The sequence below is a fragment of the Biomphalaria glabrata genome, chromosome 1 (genome assembly GCF_947242115.1).
Source record: "Biomphalaria glabrata chromosome 1, xgBioGlab47.1, whole genome shotgun sequence".
Taxonomy (NCBI): Eukaryota; Metazoa; Mollusca; class Gastropoda; family Planorbidae; genus Biomphalaria; species Biomphalaria glabrata.
This window is the reverse complement of record NC_074711.1, coordinates 10,616,273-10,638,062: the sequence shown is the minus strand read 5'-3', so window position 1 is coordinate 10,638,062 and position 21,790 is coordinate 10,616,273. Positions and strand designations below refer to the sequence as shown.

The following is a 21,790-nucleotide window of genomic DNA, read 5'->3' as shown; positions in this document are numbered from 1 at the left end:
AAAAATTAAACTATATTACTAAAAATCAAACGCCCTAATCTAGGAATTTAACAATCCAAAGTGTTGCAATAGTTTGGTAGAGTAACGAAGGTAATGAAATTCAGGGGCGATAAGATTTATTTAAGTAGCATAATTGTTTGGAAAAAAAAAATCGCGTTGCGTAGAGTGGCAAAGAGCAGGGAAATCACAAGAATAGATAAAGCAGTTCAGGCCCTTACATAAGTGTTCAGTCCATGCCTTATATAATTGTTCAGTTCTTGCCTTATATAATTGTCCAGTCCATGCCTTATATAATTGTCCAGCCCATGCCTTATATAATTGTCCAGTCCATGCCTTATATAATTGTTCAGTTCTTGCCTTATATAATTGATAGGTTCTTGCCTTATATAATAGTCCAGCCCATGCCTTATATAATTGTTCAGTTCATGCCTTATATAATTGTTCAGTTCTTGCCTTATATAATTGTCCAGTCCATGCCTTATATAATTGTTCAGTCCATGCCTTATATAATTGTCCAGTCCATGCCTTATATAATTGTTCAGTCCATGCCTTATATAATTGTTCAGTCCATGCCTTATATAATTGTTCAGTTCTTGCCTTATATAATTGTCCAGCCCATGCCTTATATAATTGTCCAGTCCATGCCTTATATAATTGTTCAGTCCATGCCTTATATAATTGTTCAGTCCATGCCTTATATAATTGTTCAGTTCTTGCCTTATATAATTGTCCAGTCCATGCCTTATATAATTGTCCAGTCCATGCCTTATATAATTGTTCAGTTCATGCCTTATATAATTGTTCAGTCCATGCCTTATATAATTGTTCAGTTCTTGCCTTATATAATTGTTCAGTTCATGCCTTATATAATTGTCCAGTCCATGCCTTATATAATTGTCCAGTCCATGCCTTATATAATTGTTCAGTTCATGCCTTATATAATTGTCCAGTTCATGCCTTATATAATTGATAGGTTCTTGCCTTATATAATTGTTCAGTCCATGCCTTATATAATTGTCCAGCCCATGCCTTATATAATTGTTCAGTCCATGCCTTATATAATTGTCCAGTCCATGCCTTATATAATTGTCCAGTCCATGCCTTATATAATTGTCCAGTCCATGCCTTATATAATTGTTCAGTTCATGCCTTATATAATTGTTCAGTTCATGCCTTATATAATTGATAGGTTCTTGCCTTATATAATTGTTCAGTCCATGCCTTATATAATTGTTCAGTTCTTGCCTTATATAATTGTCCAGCCCATGCCTTATATAATTGTCCAGTCCATGCCTTATATAATTGTTCAGTCCATGCCTTATATAATTGTCCAGTCCATGCCTTATATAATTGTTCAGTCCATGCCTTATATAATTGTCCAGTCCATGCCTTATATAATTGTTCAGTCCATGCCTTATATAATTGTTCAGTCCATGCCTTATATAATTGTCCAGTCCATGCCTTATATAATTGTCCAGCCCATGCCTTATATAATTGTCCAGTCCATGCCTTATATAATTGTTCAGTCCATGCCTTATATAATTGTTCAGTCCATGCCTTATATAATTGTTCAGTTCTTGCCTTATATAATAGTCCAGTCCATGCCTTATATAATTGTTCAGTTCATGCCTTATATAATTGTTCAGTTCTTGCCTTATATAATTGTCCAGTCCATGCCTTATATAATTGTCCAGTCCATGCCTTATATAATTGTTCAGTTCTTGCCTTATATAATTGATAGGTTCTTGCCTTATATAATTGTCCAGTCCATGCCTTATATAATTGTCCAGTCCATGCCTTATATAATTGTTCAGTTCTTGCCTTATATAATTATCCAGTCCATGCCTTATATAATTGTTCAGTTCATGCCTTATATAATTATCCAGTCCATGCCTTATATAATTGTTCAGTTCATGCCTTATATAATTGTTCAGTTCTTGCCTTATATAATTATCCAGTCCATGCCTTATATAATTGTTCAGTTCATGCCTTATATAATTATCCAGTCCATGCCTTATATAATTGTTCAGTTCTTGCCTTATATAATTATCCAGTCCATGCCTTATATAATTGTTCAGTTCATGCCTTATATAATTGTTCAGTTCTTGCCTTATATAATTGTCCAGTCCATGCCTTATATAATTGTTCAGTTCTTGCCTTATATAATTATCCAGTCCATGCCTTATATAATTGTTCAGTTCATGCCTTATATAATTGTTCAGTTCTTGCCTTATATAATTGTCCAGTCCATGCCTTATATAATTGTTCAGTTCATGCCTTATATAATTGTTCAGTTCTTGCCTTATATAATTGTCCAGTCCATGCCTTATATAATTGTTCAGTTCTTGCCTTATATAATTGTCCAGTCCATGCCTTATATAATTGTCCAGCCCATGCCTTATATAATTGTTCAGTTCATGCCTTATATAATTGTTCAGTTCTTGCCTTATATAATTGTCCAGTCCATGCCTTATATAATTGTTCAGTTCATGCCTTATATAATTGTCCAGCCCATGCCTTATATAATTGTCCAGTCCATGCCTTATATAATTGTTCAGTTCATGCCTTATATAATTGTTCAGTTCTTGCCTTATATAATTGTCCAGTCCATGCCTTATATAATTGTTCAGTTCTTGCCTTATATAATTGTCCAGTCCATGCCTTATATAATTGTCCAGTCCATGCCTTATATAATTGTTCAGTCCATGCCTTATATAATTGTTCAGTTCTTGCCTTATATAATTGTCCAGTCCATGCCTTATATAATTGTCCAGTCCATGCCTTATATAATTGTCCAGTCCATGCCTTATATAATTGTTCAGTTCTTGCCTTATATAATTGTCCAGTCCATGCCTTATATAATTGTCCAGTCCATGCCTTATATAATTGTTCAGTTCATGCCTTATATAATTGTCCAGCCCATGCCTTATATAATTGTCCAGTCCATGCCTTATATAATTGTTCAGTTCATGCCTTATATAATTGTTCAGTTCTTGCCTTATATAATTGTCCAGTCCATGCCTTATATAATTGTTCAGTTCTTGCCTTATATAATTGTCCAGTTCATGCCTTATATAATTGTCCAGTCCATGCCTTATATAATTGTCCAGTCCATGCCTTATATAATTGTCCAGTCCATGCCTTATATAATTGTCCAGTCCATGCCTTATATAATTGTTCAGTTCATGCCTTATATAATTGTTCTGTTCATGCCTTATATAATTGTCCAGTTCATGCATTATATAATTGTTCAGTTCATGCCTTATATAATTGTTCAGTTCATGCCTTATATAATTGTTCTGTTCATGCCTTATATAATTGTCCAGTTCATGCATTATATAATTGTTCAGTCCATGCCTTATATAATTGTTCAGTCCATGCCTTATATAATTGTCCAGTTCATGCATTATATAATTGTTCAGTTCATGCCTTATATAATTGTTCAGTCCATGCCTTATATAATTGTCCAGTCCATGCCTTATATAATTGTTCAGTTCATGCCTTATATAATTGTTCTGTTCATGCCTTATATAATTATCCAGTCCATGCATTATATAATAGTCCAGTCCATGCCTTATATAATTGTCCAGTCCATGCCTTATATAATTTTTCAGTTCATGCCTTATATAATTGTTCTGTTCATGCCTTATATAATAGTCCAGTCCATGCCTTATATAATTGTCCAGTCCATGCCTTATATAATTGTCCAGTCCATGCCTTATATAATTGTTCAGTTCATGCCTTATATAATTGTTCAGTCCATGCCTTATATAATTGTCCAGTCCATGCCTTATATAATTGTTCAGTTCATGCCTTATATAATTGTTCAGTTCATGCCTTATATAATTGTTCAGTTCATGCCTTATATAATTGTTCAGTCCATGCCTTATATAATTGTTCAGTTCTTGCCTTATATAATTGTCCAGTCCATGCCTTATATAATTGTCCAGTCCATGCCTTATATAATTGTTCAGTTCATGCCTTATATAATTGTTCAGTTCATGCCTTATATAATTGTCCAGTCCATGCCTTATATAATTGTTCAGTTCATGCCTTATATAATTGTTCAGTCCATGCCTTATATAATTGTCCAGTCCATGCCTTATATAATTGTTCAGTTCATGCCTTATATAATTGTCCAGTCCATGCCTTATATAATTGTCCAGTCCATGCCTTATATAATTGTTCTGTTCATGCCTTATATAATTGTCCAGTTCATGCATTATATAATTGTTCAGTCCATGCCTTATATAATTGTTCAGTCCATGCCTTATATAATTGTCCAGCCCATGCCTTATATAATTGTCCAGCCCATGCCTTATATAATTGTTCTGTTCATGCCTTATATAATTATCCAGTCCATGCATTATATAATAGTCCAGTCCATGCCTTATATAATTGTCCAGTCCATGCCTTATATAATTGTTCAGTTCATGCCTTATATAATTGTTCTGTTCATGCCTTATATAATAGTCCAGTCCATGCCTTATATAATTGTCCAGTCCATGCCTTATATAATTGTCCAGTCCATGCCTTATATAATTGTTCAGTTCATGCCTTATATAATTGTTCAGTCCATGCCTTATATAATTGTCCAGTCCATGCCTTATATAATTGTTCAGTTCATGCCTTATATAATTGTTCAGTTCATGCCTTATATAATTGTTCAGTTCATGCCTTATATAATTGTTCAGTCCATGCCTTATATAATTGTTCAGTTCTTGCCTTATATAATTGTCCAGTCCATGCCTTATATAATTGTCCAGTCCATGCCTTATATAATTGTTCAGTTCATGCCTTATATAATTGTTCAGTTCATGCCTTATATAATTGTCCAGTCCATGCCTTATATAATTGTTCAGTTCATGCCTTATATAATTGTTCAGTCCATGCCTTATATAATTGTCCAGTCCATGCCTTATATAATTGTTCAGTTCATGCCTTATATAATTGTCCAGTCCATGCCTTATATAATTGTCCAGTCCATGCCTTATATAATTGTTCTGTTCATGCCTTATATAATTGTCCAGTTCATGCATTATATAATTGTTCAGTCCATGCCTTATATAATTGTTCAGTCCATGCCTTATATAATTGTCCAGCCCATGCCTTATATAATTGTCCAGCCCATGCCTTATATAATTGTTCAGTTCATGCCTTATATAATTGTTCAGTCCATGCCTTATATAATTGTCCAGTCCATGCCTTATATAATTGTCCAGTCCATGCCTTATATAATTGTTCAGTTCTTGCCTTATATAATTGTTCTGTTCATGCCTTATATAATTGTTCAGTCCATGCCTTATATAATTGTTCTGTTCATGCCTTATATAATTGTCCAGTCCATGCCTTATATAATTGTTCTGTTCATGCCTTATATAATTGTTCAGCCCATGCCTTATATAATTGTTCTGTTCATGCCTTATATAATTATCCAGTCCATGCATTATATAATTATCCAGTCCATGCCTTATATAATAGTCCAGTCCATGCCTTATATAATTGTTCAGTTCATGCCTTATATAATTGTTCTGTTCATGCCTTATATAATTGTCCAGTTCATGCATTATATAATTGTTCAGTTCTTGCCTTTTATAGTTGGTCAGTTTTTGTCTTATATAGATCTAATTCTTAAATCCATGTCTTATATATTTGTTTTGTAACCCACAAGGCTTGGGGCTTTGACTTGTTTACATCTTATAATTTCTTCCGCAACTTGTAGTTATAAAAATGTGGAATCTATTCAGATAACATTCATAAACATCAATAAAACGAAAAGAAAAAAAAATACTTCAATTTAAAATGTCAGGACTAATATATTAAATTAAATGAATTCAGAGGTAAACACATATATCACTTGCCTATATAGCTTTTAGACAGCCTAACGACTCGTTCGCAGAGTCTTTGCTTTGATTGAGAATTTATTAGTAACAGGCCTGCCACGATCGACAACTCTTCTCCAAGGTTTAAGGAAGGGGACGTAAATCAGAACGGAAATCGGTAATATTAATAATAAAGTCAGGGTAAGGGTCAATTAAGCAAGGGCTATTGAACGATATAGATCTAATTTCGTTTGTATAAACTATCTTGTGATCAGTTATAACTCTTACTCATTTGTAGTATATGAGCACGATAGTCCGTAAGAAAGCTTTTCATTATACAGTCCTCAAACTGTAACATATCAATAGTCTAATGATACGGGATCACTAAATTGTTTTGAAACATTGTGCATATTTATTGTTGTTTTATTCAGTGTATTATAGCTTACAGAATTATAACACGTTCCAGTTTCGTTTCATTTCTTTTTTTTAGTAAACACATTTCCACTCCCAGTTTTCTCTCGTTCAATTTCTTGTTTTTTTTGTCGAACTTCGAAAGACAACATCAACAAGAAGGCGTAATGGTATGCTAGACATTGCTAGACCCAATATGTTGTTGTTTTGAATGCCACCCCTTTCCGCCGACTATTTCCCGCTAATCTAATTTCCCACAAAACTTTCCCGATTTCCCAGATTTTTCTGACGGCCTTACAAATTGGCCATTTAGTGACGTCATTGGAAAGGTCGCTGAAAAACTTGAAGCGCATAAAGAAACGTAATTGTACGTGAAATGACATTACTATGCTAAAGGGCTCAATACGACTGTATTTACGTTGCACTTAAAGTCTATGGCCAGCTCTATTTAATGCTTGGCATGTCAGAAAGTAGTTAAGTGAACTTCTTCAAGTCATCAGTGGCGGAGGAGCGAGACAATAAAAGAAAATCAAGTGGGGGGAGGGGATAAGAAACTGCAAGATAAAAGAACGAGCTTCAAATGAGACAGTAATGCCAATTAAGACTCTTAAGTGTCTCGCCTCATATAATATTGCATCGTGAATAGCTCAGAGCAAAAAAAGCACACACGGTGGCGGAGAGTTTGATTATGTCAGTGGCTCTAGAAATATGTAGGCAAACAAATCAGGCTGTGTCGGGGGTTCGCTAATATCGTATAGCTCGTAAAGGGGTCCTTGAGCTGAGAAAGTTTGAGAACAATGCCCAATTTGATCTACTTTTTGGCTTTGGAATGAACCTCTGAAAGAACCTGGAAATTTTAAAAGAAAATGTAATTTTAGGAACATAAATGTCCGTGTTTTCTTTTACCATATAAATATATGAAACAAATTTAAAAATATGGGCAATTGAAATAAACAAGGGAGAGTTTACCACTTCTAAAAAGTAAGACGCCTTTTACCTTTTATTTACTTTTTCCTTACATTTCAGCCCTGTTTTATGAAACATTATCAGCTGTTAGACAAGTTCGAAATATAATACCATGTAAAGATATGCGATAAATGAAATCCTGTGAACAACGTACAGTCGAGACATATTGACGTAACAGCCGGGATCGGGTGGCTGTTCTAGTTGCCGGATGGGCAAGACGTTGCTCTCGTCTCTACAGTTTCGTCATTAGCATGGAATGAAGCTCAACACGTCCTACGGTATCTAACTTGCAATGTGGTCGCGTCGCGTAAACAATGGGCAGATCTGCAAGGGAAACAATAAACCGCCAGGAAACACTCCACCACCGGCCCTCTCCCACCATTTAAACACAAAATTTTAATTTCAGGCAAGGGCCATAAATCTGACAGCGGAGGTCACCTGGGATGTCAGCCAACTAGTATGGAGGGTGTTACTAAATATAGTATGTACTTATCTAAATTTAAACTTCGCGAAAAGAAAAAAAAAACATAACGTAAGTTTGAATCCCCCCCCCCCCCAAATGTTATACTGACCCAGTAATTTTGGACAAACCGCGAAAGTGACATGAGAAAATGTTGTCCACATGAAAAGGTTTGTATAGTTTCCATCGCCTTACTTCCCTTGCATCATAGACTGCTATTGGTTCTGTACAAAGTCTACATAGATCCGTTTAGATCTATTGACTAGATTTAAGTGCAGTTATATAAGCCACACTTCACTTAATGATTTTTGAGGTCAGTTTATATATTTATATATAATATTAAATACTATAGTACAATGGCTATTTCTTACAGACAGTTTGAATGCATTGTAAAAACTTTGTGTGGTCTAATTGTTCAAAACATTAGGGTTTTGTATTTTTAAATGTTTTGTGGAAGTCCAAAAGTTCAGTGGCGTAGACTCAAAACAAAGACTTTTAAGTGTAATTGATTCAAGGTGTAGGTACTAATGATAGATCTATTCTGTCAATATCTGACTGATAACAACCTGTTATACCCTTGCACAGTCACGACTATAGAAGTAGGTCACACGATTTGGTTACAAAAATAATAGTGAGTTTTTCACACAAAATTACTATTCATCATTCCGACAGAGTCACGGCATTGGGATATCTTCATTCTAGATCTATATCCTAGAGGTGAAAATGACCCGGTGTTTTCTCTGATCCCAATATAGTCTCTAAGGAAGGATTTTTCGCTTAGTCTTATTCACAGGTGTAGGCTCGAATGGTTCTATTTATTGTTGCTCAAAACAGCTAACAGAATGATTACGTTCTGATATAATGACCGCATACATTCTGGTAGCAGCTGAAGTCGTTGACCACAAACATGAGATTAACGAGATTTCCCAAGAAGGTTTAACTTAATGATGTCACCCGCAGACTGCGACAGGGAAAGATTTGTGATTAGTTAACCGAGGGTCAAGGTTCGACTCTTCTTCGAGAGAAAACTCACACGCACACAAAACTATTAGCAGATTTAACGAACCAAATGCTTGTATCAATGTTCGCGCTGGTTGTAGAAGAAAGGTTAATGATTACAAAGTGTTCGACTCGGCAGACCAACATTTATTTTAACAATGACACCAAATTGTATTACTAACATTTAAGAAATGCTATAACTTGCATCAAACAGCTATAATTAGAACACGCTAGGAAAACGCCCATAGAAAAGAAAAACTAAGAAGCCTGAGAAAAAAAGTCTAAAGTTCAGAACTGAATTCAACTCATTCAACGTAATCACTTTTCAAAGGACTAACTTCTTAATCTATTTGTGACACAAAGTCATGGACAAATTGCCTTGATAGTAAGTTACACAAAAAGTGCAAGAAGCACAAAGGGGCGTGGTCTACAAACATGGACTCTCCTGCATCTAAACAAAAAAATCACTGCGCTGCCTTGAAGACCAGATCGGGTCACAGAGAGGGGAGATAACCAGTGAATCAGCTTCTTCCCCATCTCTTGCCTACATTCTAGTTCTGCACATTTCGGGACTCTCTGGGGCCCTTCATTCATCCTTGCTTCCCCCCCCCTCCTCTAAGTTATGACTGTGGGTGGCCCGAGTCTTTTCGATAGCATCGCGCCTCCAGAGGCGTCGCCTCTGAAATACAACACGTAACACAGTGATGCGTTTGTCTGTGACGAGAGGCTCGATCTGACGGGACAAATAAATAGATTCTGTCGCGAGCTATTTGAAAACAACTTACCGGATGGCTCTGAAGGAAGAATGTTGCGGGCCTGCAGTGTTCATATTTAGTAAGACAAACAACAGACATCACACTGTAGCTGGCGTATAGTTCAGTTTAGAATCGCAAGTCAGTCCCTTTTACTTTGCGTCACAATCAACCCAGTTTCTCCGTCACAATCAACCCAGTTTAACCGAATTTCACTTAACTAATTCCCCACCACCCTGGCAAATCTTTACAGCAGTAATACACAACAGTAAGTGAAAACAATAGCAGAGAGTGTTCTAAAACAAAAGACATACACACACACACACACACAAATACAAGAAGTGGGGGGGGGGGGATAATTATGAATATGGTAATTGATATAGCGCCAACTGTCTAAAACTGAGGTTGATTAGGACATGGCACAATTTTAAATTTTAGGTCATGAGCATTCTGTTTGGTCTTACAAAGACACAACTAGAAAAATACAAAAATGTTTTAAAGATCTTGGTCAAACTCCTTCAAGCTATCCACACCTCTCTCTCTCTCTCTCTCTTTCTTTCTTTCTCGTTCTCTCTTTCTGACAGGTTCTTCAATTTTTCGTTGTCCAAACAACCCAGACTTTAAAAAAAAAAAAAAAAAAACTTTTTTCCTCTCCCCCCTCTCTTCAATATTCTTTCTACCGTCCCCCCTGTCTCTTAGCACCTACCTATGTACCAACTCAAACAATATCCGCAAGGTCCTTCCCGCAGTAAACGAAAGATGGCCACAAGGAACATTGACTCGGTACCCTCTTGAACTTTTCACTTTTGATGTTACTAACCAACAAGAGGGTTTGTCCATTACAACGGAGGTCTCACACAAAACATTCTCTTTTTTCTTGAGACATTCGTTGTATCCACACACTGCCTTTGTCGCACTCCCGACACCATTCCACACACTTTCTCCCCAATCATAGGTCGCATGTGGCTATCTTAAAATACTTTTAAAGAATAAAACGTATATTTAGCGTAATTGCATCAATTAGTTTGAATCAGCTAAGTAATAAAATTTGCAATAGATCTAGATTGACAGTTATAAATCTGTTGGATTAAAAATAGTTTTACCAATTGTTTTTGTTCAGCCAATCTGTGTGAATATTACCCTGATCGCTTTTAAAATGCATGTAAAAAACAAAGAAGTTGCACGACTTGTATTCGAACTTAGCGTTCAAGTCTTCTCAAGGGAACTAATTCAATGTTTACCACCACATCTGTCAATCAAGACCAAACAGAATAATAAATCAACAATAGTTAATTACCTGATTGGCAATATTTAAAAAAAAATTGATTCTTGTTTTGTCAGGTACAAGAAATAATTGTGCAAAATTTCAATTTCATCCGAGATTTCATGTGGGAGAAATAACGTGTACAAACTTTTTTACCAGACAAACAAACAGAGTGAGTTGATATAGGCTTTGTAAAAAAAAAAAAAAAAGAAACACTACATCATATTTCCTCCTCAATCATGTGTCGTGCGTGGCTATCTTAAAACAACACTTCACAGATGAGCCACGACGGCCAATCTATTACACGCTCCCAATTGTTTCCTACAGATAAATTGTAGATTCCTCCCAGAGTTCATTGCGTGTATTCAGATATATACTGGCATTCTGATGATAATCCTTGCCGATGACAAGACTAAGACTTGTCTACTACGTCATCAGTTCTTACGTCTTCAACGATGTGCTCGCGTGTCTGCGGGTGAGTCTAGGTGAGAGCGTCCCGTGTGCACGAGCACGCTGCACGAGGTGACCACTCGGTGCGCCGACCCTGAGATTCCGCGCCGCCGCTGCATGGGTTCACGTCCATCATGGGCGGAAGATAAGAGGAAGACATGGATTGCCTTATCAAAAGAAACAAATGACGTCTGCAGCCTGGAGGGGGCACACACCACGGAGCGGATGAGGGGCGCCAAGAGACAAGATAAAGAACGTTGCACCAAAGAGGGGCTTCGGTGCGCCCCAAGAAGTGAAATTAAAATAAAAACAAAATCTTTACGATCTCCCTCAAATTTCCATAAAACTCTTTTACGTAATGAAGACGAGACGTAAGGTCCAGGAATTTAAAGTTTTACCTCTCAGTCATACAATGAGGTAATGCGAGAAAGGAAGAGCCGTGTTACGTCTAAAGAAGACGGAGTCTTCTTCTAGCTTGTGAAGAACAAAGGAGTTGGTATATTTAATATTTAAGAAAACTAAAATTTACAATGCTGTATGTCTACTTACATAGAAATATGCATATCTATTCTAAAAACAACAACTAATGTTTACAATGCTGTATGTCTACTTACATAGAAATATGCATATCTATTCTAAAAACAACAACTAAGGTTTACAATGCTGTATGTCTACTTACATAGAAATATGAATATCTTTTAAAAAAAAACAACAAAGGTTTACATTGCTCTATATCTATCTACTTACATAGAAATATGCATATTTAGGAAGACCAAGATTTACATTGCTCTATCTATCTACTTACATAGAAATATGCATATTTAATTACACGACTACTACGAGAGACATAAGCATATACCGGTATATTTAAGAAAGTCAATGCAACTGGCTTATTTTAAAATATATTTCAAGGTAGAGGAACTCGTATGTTCATTATTTTTCCAGGTTATCGCTCGCTACGTCAGTCCTTCAACAAACTCATTAAGTAAAAGATGTGTAAAGAAAATCGTCGTATCTTGTACAGTTTGTAGAGAATGACTCTTTCAGCTGAACATCTTACGTTATAAGTACTTTTAATGTGAGGCTCTTCCAACAAGACATGTAGTCTTTGTACTTGTTCATCTTACGGCCTCTAAGCCTATAAAGAGTCTCATATTGCATAAAGAAAGTCTCAAAACTTAAAAATACTTTAATAGACATTATTGAAAGGTTAGAAAGGAAATGAGAGCAGCTAATGTAGAACATCAACATGCTACTAGTACTTGCCACATTGTTGTAATGAAACGTCTGTTGTCATTTCGATGAATCGTAATGAAAGATGTTTCAGTTTTGATTGTAACTTGATAGGTACGTGGTCAGAACTCTGGCCTCTAATGTCAGATATTAAAACAATCAGGTTGATGTTTTAGTTCTAGTTTCAACATTATTCTGTTCTAGTTTCAACATTGTTCTGTTCTAGTTTCAACATTGTTCTGTTCTAGTTTCAACATTGTTCTGTTCTAGTTTCAACATTATTCTGTTCTAGTTTCAACATTGTTCTGTTCTAGTTTCAACATTGTTCTGTTCTAGTTTCAACATTGTTCTGTTCTAGTTTCAACATTATTCTGTTCTAGTTTCAACAATATTCTGTTCTAGTTTCAACAATATTCTGTTCTAGTTTCAACATTATTCTGTTCTAGTTTCAACAATATTCTGTTCTAGTTTCAACATTATTCTGTTCTAGTTTCAACAATATTCTGTTCTAGTTTCAACAAAGCTTGCATTAACTACGTTACGATTGTGCTGCTCCCAGGAGGTCGGCGCCACAGACTTTACAAAATTTAGAACATTCCCAGGCAGTGTATCCATCCAAGTTTTAAAAAATAACAACAATTAGGTTTTTTTTAACACACATACACACCCGCACGTTTTCTCTATGTTTAATTGTGCTTCCTGTGAAAATCTGGTGTTGTTTTTTTATTTTATTATTATTATTTTATTGTGTTTTTTAATTAGTGCTAGTAAAGCGAAATGAAGTTGGAATTTAAAATAATAATTTTAAAAAATATTTTAAAATGTGAATAACCGAGGTCTAAAAAGAATTAGTTTTTAATGGAATTATTTTGAAATGAAAACCCTGTCTGTAATGTGTTTGTTAAGCTCGGCCCTTTGTGTAGTGTTTAGTTTTAAAAACTTATATCTAGTGAGAAATCCCCAACATGAAGTTTTCTCACTAAGTAGCCAGTCTGCTCTATCCAGACATCACATAGGCTCTACAGACTGTAGCCTGCAGTAAAGTTAGATCAACACACAAAGAGAGGATTACGGCATCCATCCCCATCCCTCCCCCAGAACCAGATGGCTATTCATGTGAATGGGAAAGTCCTCCTATGTTCACTTGAAGAGAGCGCCTCGAGCTAATTGTGTTATGGCTGGCACTAGGTAGTTCTTATGTACGATCATCATAGATACAGACTGTACTCCACTGACAGAAGTGTGGACAGTCGAAAGAATGCAGTTGATTGGCGCCAGAATGAAATTCTATTCTGGAAATGATGCAGGATATAAAAGGGAGGTAACAAGTACAGCATTCTGCTTCCAGATGAAAAATCACAGAGAAATAATAAGCGTTCAATAAAACTAAACAAAATAAAAAATGGGAAATCATTTTATTAGGTAGATGTAAAAAAAAGTATGCGCATTTTTAAAATGAAGATCCAATGTTAAAATATAAAGATATAGTGTACAGGTAGATTTAGTAAGTAACAGAAATGTATCGGCATAATTAATAAATAAAAATGACACTTTCCATATTTCACATATCATAAAAAGCTATCTTGTTTCAATAATGCACATGCAATAAAACTCCAGTGAATACAATAATCGATATAATAGATACAATATAGATCCAGATTACTGTAGAGTTGATAGGAGAGTGGTATGAACTGAAGGCATCATAAATTCTAGATTCATCTACAGACTATGACCCACTCAATGATTTAAAGAAATTGTAGTCGTTTTGTAGTCGTGGTTTAACTCAAGAAAATATAACAAATGTGACGGACGAAAGTAAGTTCTTATGAAAAATTAATTATTGAGCAAAGGCGAGTTCTTCAAACAAAAAGTTCTTGAAATAAAAAGTTTTTGAAAAAAAGTTCTCGAGAAAAAGTTATTGAACAAATGTCAGTTCTTGAAAAAAATCAAGTTCTCAGAGTCAAAGCGATTATTCGCTATGTAACTGTCTCTCCCTTTACTATTGCATCTAAGCCTTCTAAGGAGTTCTTCAAAGGAAGGTATAGTCGGACATTGTTAGTAGTGCATATCTTACCAATCTGCCTTCGCTTGAGAAACACTGCTTGACTTGTTTCCAACAGCTCTAGTCAACCTAAGGAGCGCAACTCGTGTCGTACTGACAATCAACTGACTGTGACAATGGAAAAGCCACACTTTGCACGTTGAAGACAAACTAGACCAGCTTTCACTCGGCAACCAAATATTTGTGTACTGAGTAGAAATAAAAAGGCTTTGTACTCTAATAAGCAGATAATCATTATATAAGCTCTTCCATTCGAGTGAAGTATTCTTCAAACTAATAGTCAAATTTGACGCCGTTTAGAGTCGCGATCGTTTTTGGCGATGCCTTAATGACGACACAGTCTATTTTGGCGCTAAATGTTAAAGATACATTATTTATGTTCATTTCATGTTGACTTTTCATTTTGAATGATACATATCTATGTTTTGCTTGTGTTTCGAGAATATAATTATAGGGGGAAAGATAAAAACTTCTTTTCCATGGATTTTTAATTTAAATGTATTGTGTTGGTATTGATATATCACATAAAATCATACTATTGTATGGGTTCCATTAATCAATATAGATATATATATATGGCTCCTTTTGTCTCGAAAGGCAATGGATGCGCCCAAGTGAGTCACTGGTTTTGGCTTAATCTTGACACGGGGCAGAATCTGGTGTGGCTAATCAAGCCAATTCTAGAACGGCAGACTTTGCCACAATTCGTACATTTGTATGCCTCTGATTTAGGGCTAGCAGACAGGGCAGCTTTCTTTTTTTCCCTCTTGATTAAAGCCGCTTCAATTCTTTTGTTCTCAGCAAGGGTTGTCCCAGCACGCACAGTCTGTCTCCATGCACTCCGGTCTTTGGCTATGTTTTCCCACATACTTTCACTGATGCCTGAGGCTCTCATGTCTCGCTTGCAGACATCTCTATATGTTAGTCTTGGGCGCCCTTGGGTCTGACTCCTTCCACAAGCTCAGCATATAAGATATCTTTCGGGATTCTACCATCTGACATGCGGGTGACATGTCCGAGCCAGCGTAATCTCCTTTGTGTCAGGAGAGCATACATGCTGTTCATATTGGCCAGTCTCAAAACTTCCTGATTGGAGACATGGTCCCTCCAAGAGATGCCCATTATGCGTCTCAGGCAGCGCAAGTGGAAACTATTCAATCTGTGCTCTTGGTACATGTATGTTGACCAGCTTTCACTGCCATAAAGGAGAGTGCTCACAACACAGGCGTTGTAGACTAGGATTTTGGTCGCTGTGGTCAATTTACCATTTTCCCAGACGCGCTTGGAGAGTTTTGCCAATGCTGTGGTAGCTTTTCCTATCCTTTTTGTCAGCTCGATGTCTAAGTCTAGGTTACTGACAATTGTTGAACCCAAGTAGGTAAATTCCTGCACCACTGAAAGGGTGTGGTTCCCAATTTGTATTATAGGTATTTCTGCAACGTCTTGTGCCAGGATTTCGGTCTTGGAGAGACTTATAGTAAGGCTAAACTCTTGACAAGCAGCTGCTAAGGCGTTCACTAGCTTCTGTAGACCTCCTTGTGAGTGAGATACGAGTGCCGCGTCATCGGCAAACAGCAGCTCCCTTATCAAGATACGACGCCTTTTCGTTTTGGCTTTAAGACGTGCCAGGTTAAAGAGCCTTCCATCGGATCTGCTATGGATGTATATTCCGTCTTCCAGGGATTTAAAAGCACTGGATAGTACGACTGAGAAGAAGATGCCAAATAGTGTAGGGGCCAGTACACATCCTTGTTTTACACCGCTCTTAATGGAGAATGGCCTGGAGGAAGAACTTTCAAACTGAACGGTGCCCTGCATATTTTCGTGAAAAGCTGACACTAGTTTTCTTAACTTATTTGGACAGCCGATTCTCTCTAGTACAGCAAACAGACCGCTTCTGCTAACAAGGTCAAAGGCCTTGGTCAAATCAATAAAAGCTATGAAGAGGGGCTGCTTTTGTTCTCTGCTCTTCTCCTGTAGCTGCCGCAGAGAGAAAATCATATCTGTTGTAGATCTTCCTGCCCTAAAGCCACACTGCGACTCTGGATAAACACGATCTGCCAGGATCTGTAATCGCTTTAGTAACACTCTAGCAAAAGCCTTTCCGACTATGCTAAGCAGTGAGATGCCTCTGTAATTGTTACAATCAGAGCGGTCGCCTTTATTTTTATAAATTGTAACAATGTTGGAGTCTTTCAATTCCTGGGGGACCATTCCTTGTTCCCAGCACAAGCTTAGCAGTTCATGGAGTGGTTTGATTAGGGCATGTTTTCCAGCCTGAATTACTTCAGCAGGAATGCCATCTCCTCCGGGTGTTTTCCCATGTGCAAGCATGTCAATGGCAATGCTCAGCTCCTTTACTGAGGGCGTTTCGTCTAATTCCGTCAAAACTGGAAGTGATGGGAAGTTGGAAACAGCATTTGGTGAGATGGCGTTTTCAATCTGGTAGAGTTCTGCATAGTGTTCTACCCATCGTTCCATTTGCAGCGCACGATCGCTGATGATTGAGCCATCTTTTGACTTGAGCGGAGCACACTTGCTGGTGTGAGGTCCAAAGGCTTTTCTCATGCCCTCATATAGTCCTCTTATGTTACCACAGTCGGCACAAGATTGAATATCTTCGCATAGCTCCTGCCAGTATTTGTTAGCACATTGTCTCGCTACTCTTTGGGCATTGTTACGTGCAGCTCTGAGCCTTTTTAAGTTGCTTGGGGTGGGATCCTTCTTGTAGATTAGCATGGCTGCTCTCTTGTTCGTAGTGGCAGTTTCCATTTCTGGTAGACTAGCTTCAAACCAGTCTTCGCTTTTCTTGGTTTTGTTTCCAAAGACCAGTGATGATGTTTGGTAGATTGTATCACGCATAAACGTCCAGCTTTTTTCTACCTCAGTCACAGAGAAGTTTTTAAAAGCTTCCTCTAATTTGTTCTCAAATTCGGTGCAAAGATCAGGATTTTTTGTGCTAGTAGTATTCAGGCGTGATTTTCTTTTTCCCTGTGAAGTGTGGATCTTAGTTGGCAGCATTCTTGTCCGGCATGACACTAAAGTATGATCAGTATCACAATCCGCGCTTTGGTAGCTACGTGACAGCAGTATATTTCCAATGTCCTTTTTTCGTGTCAGTATCATATCCAGCTGGTGCCAGTGCCCAGACCTAGGGTGCCTCCATGAGACACAGTGCTGTGGTTTTGTTCTGAAGTATGTGTTGGTAATGCAGAGCTTATGGTATGTGCAGAATTCAAGCAGTCTTTGTCCGTTCTCATTCATCTTTCCGATTCCAAAAAGCCCAAGACAGTCTGGCCAGGTAGTGTGATCTGATCCTACTCTGGCATTGAAGTCACCTAGAAGGATCATATGTTCTTTTTGAGGAATGTTTGCAATGGCTTCTTTGAGGTCTTCATAGAACTTGTCTTTGTCCTCCTGAGGCGAGCATAGTGTGGGGGCATAGGCACTAATTAGAGTGACTTTTCCAGATGCTGTCATCATACTTATGCTTAGTAGCCGTTCCGAGCCACCAACTGGAGGGACTATCATGGGAAGAAGACTGTTCTTGACAGCAAAGCCCACACCATGTATTCGAGTCTCATCCTGTGCTTTCCCTTTCCAAAAGAAAGTGTAGTCAGTCTCGCGGAGCATGCCGTTTTCGGCCAGTCGGGTTTCTTGCAGGGCTGCAATGTCAATATGTAGCCTTTTTAGCTCGTTGTTTATAACTGCCGTCTTCCTTGCATCGTCGATCTGCCTTAGATCATCAGTGAGACCAGGACACATTGTCCTGACATTCCAAGTGGCCAGTCGCATGACAGGGATTTTCTTTTTCAGTTTAATTTTTCTTCTTTTGTTGCTAGGTGCAAGTTTCCAGCCTACTTGTCGTTTTAAACTAAGATCTAAGCACCCATTAGAGCAGGCAGGCTGTGGCGGATCAGCACCTAACTGACTGGGGGCTGCCCAGGTTGAGGCGGGCGGTAGCTGATCAGTGAGGCGCGAAGACCTCTCCCACCGTCAGAGACAACCCGTGGCGTCCATACATTACGCCAATCAAGTTGGACTTATAACCCGTAACTGTTGTCTCCCGTGTTGTTTTAGCCGCTTTGCAGCAGCACCAGAGTTTCCTCTCCGGGGCGCATTCCTGGGCCTTGGATAAAGGGGTCATGGGTGGCCCATGCGTCATGATCCCTCTCTCGACCTTGCTGATGTGATCCAAAGGAACGCATCGCATTACATTTGGCACCAACTCAGTTGCAGAAGCTGCCGGAGGGAATTTCATAGCTGATACTCCCAACGCCTAAGGGGCTTCACTCCTGATTTCTCCTCGAGGTTGTCTCCTGAAGCCTCAGTACCGCAAGGCAGCGGGGGTTTGAAGTCAGAGTACCCCTCTCCTTGATGAACTGCCTTACTAGGCTGACGAGCTCCATCTGCCCGAAGCTCCCGGTTTTGTGGAGCCAGGTATCCGCCTTCACCCCGGCGAAACTGCTCTTATAATATAGATATAGCTTATCAGATACTCATGTGTATGTGTTTAAGTTTGTTATTATTTTCTTTAGTTTTTCCAAAAATATTTTTGCTTTTGCATGTGTATAGTTGTTTGTTTGTTTGTTTGTTTTGTCTACTAGTCAGGAATTACCGTTTCTGACTCTATCTTCTTGCCTTTTCCTGTTTTAGTGACCCCCGGTCTCTAGCATCTCAATATCGTAGTCTCAGGCAGGACTGGGCCTTTTTTTTATTGTTCGGACTATTTATTCGTAAAATAGTCAAAACATTAGTTATTGAAACTTTTTTTTTTGGGGGGGGGGGGGAGATATGTTAATCAGACATATTTCGACATATTCGAATAGTAAGTAAAAAAATTAATAATTTACGTCTCAAACATTGCCATCTATAGGGCAGATGACGTAACGGTCATCTGTTTCTGTGTCCGACGGTTAACTAGGATGTCACGTGGCCAGCACAACGACTAGCCCCTTTACTTTCCCTTACTAATATTAGGTGGCCATTAGAGTTGGTCGGACTCAAAGGCGCCCTGAAAGTTCCGAAATTAAAAATCCCAGTCTTCATCGAGATTCCAACCCGGGAACTCTTGGTTCGGAAGCCAAGCACTTTACCATTCAGCCACCGCGCCACCTAGACATAGACCTATAGTCAAAAAGAAAAAGACTTCACTATATTTTTTTTATTTTGAGTTCCATTTGAACCTCTAGCGCCAAAATGTGCATAGTCTGTATCATATTTCTCAATATCTCCATCTGAAAATGAATATTTTGGCTTAAAAAAAAGATTGTTACGTCTATTATAATAAGCTTGTCTTCGAGCCAGAAGATTAACGATGAGTACAGTAATTCACATGGCTACGCAGTCCCAGCTGCGACCTACTTATTTTGCCACATACACCGTAGACATAACCGTTGTTCGGCGGTAATCGATTTAGGCTCTCTTAAACATGCGTTTATTTAGTGGCTAAAGATAATTAGAAATGCAGATATAAATGAGAAAGTACGCAATATGCACACGACTTGCAACAAATATCAAGCCATGGGAAAACTTGGTGTCTTTAAAACAAAGCCACATGAAACCAAGAAGAATGCCATTCAGGCGTGGGAGAATATTCACTGCAGGTTTGCACTGCATGTCTATGAATTCCCCCCTATTGACTTAATGTTCCTCCAGTGCTACGTGCTTCTAAAGCCAGGACTTGTTATAGAAGAGACCAGGACAGTTACGGGGAGAGAAAAGATGTCATGTGAATGATCACTCAGGCGTAACGTTAAAAAAAACCCCACTAGATCTATAAGAGCAGTGAATGATTATTTACATAGTTGAACAATGGACGCAGACTGACATAATAACTAAATCTCACCCAGTGCTGGAGGGTATAGAAAAAAAGGGGGGGGGGGGACACAAGGTCACTAAATACAGATTTTTTTTTCAACTGTAAACATGCACAAGACGCAAACATAGGTAAGTCGTCAATATCATCTTCTCAAGACACACGTTTTGTTGAGAGGCGTGTACAATGTAGATGTCATCAACAGGATCGAGGATACACAATTATTTACTCTGTTCACAACGTTATGTCATCGGTATTCACCATCATGTCATTTGTGTTCCTCGTGGAACATGGCGCCTCGGTAAAAAAAAAACAAAACACGCCACTCTCCTCTCTCTCTCGCTTTGTCTTTTGTTTCCCAACTTTTTCCTGTTCTCTAAGCTTCATCTAGTACACTGCGCCGCCATGTTCTTGTTCGTCTGCGTCTTTAGATTCGATCTAAGGACTGTCTGACTCTGTAGTTGGCATCTTTTCTTAGGGTGTGAGCATTCCATATCCACTTTCTTACAAAGATCTGCACCTCTTTAGTTCTGTATCCTCACATTTCCCAGAGTTCTGTGTAATTTCAAGCCATTTCAATTAGGGACAATATAGAACCAGTGCAAACTAAAGTTCGTTTTATCAGGTCTCAGTATGACTCCAACATTTTCTAATAAAATCTGAGACAGAAAACATTTATTTCTAAGAATCTATATTTTTAGTTTAAAAAAAATAAAGATAAAAATGTAGATCTTTTGTTTTTAAAATGGCAAGTAGTAGGCCAATCGCGCAAACTTTAGTCCTAGTAGGCAGGGCCGGTCTTAGGACACTGCAACCTATGCGGTCGCAGTGGGCCCCACGCTTTCATAGGCCCCGCGCTAATTCTAGGTGTAATTATTAATTGCAAAATGTATACGGAAAATTCCTAGACATATCCTGCACTTACTAAAATCTTTTGAAAAATATACAAAATTGTCATTTGGTGCAAACGGAAAACGCCAGTCCTAAGCGCGATTTAAAAAAAAAAGGCATTGTCAGCTTTCACGTAATAAAATGTAATAATCAGACGAATTTTCCCCTTAGCCGGAAGTTCGAATACCTTATTTACTTTTATAGACACTGGCATATAATTATGCCATATGTTGCAAGGTTCGTAAAGTAAAGTTAATTTGATCGCAATTTTGTACTTAGTAAAGAATGAATAAAATGCAAAGCCGAATTTATTTTCTCATAAAAAATCTTAATTTTCACTTATTATCCTTATTACCACCCCGACTAGGCCCCGCGCAATCAGTTTCGCATAGGGCCCCGCAATTGCTAGGACCGGCCCTGCTAGTATGCTAATAGCGCACACTTTAGTCCTAGTAGGCCAATAGCGCATACTTTAGCCCTAGGCATCAAAATCAGTTTTAATCAGTTTAAACCAGACTTGAATTGAATGTTCATGTAGTATAGGCTGATTTGAAAAGACTGAATGTAAGTAGTCTCCTAAGTAGGCTCCTTAGTTTGCTCAGAATGTTGGAAAGGGATTACGCTGCTCTAGATGTTTATCTAGCCTAACACACTGAGTTCGA

The 21,790-nt window shown here is 37.9% G+C and overlaps 1 protein-coding gene across 1 annotated transcript in view; it reads right to left on the bottom strand.

The window, feature by feature from the left end:
- Positions 1–21,790, bottom strand: part of LOC106072714 (phosphatidylinositide phosphatase SAC2-like) — a 159,723-nt gene that overhangs the window by 44,840 nt on the left and 93,093 nt on the right. The window lies entirely within an intron of this gene.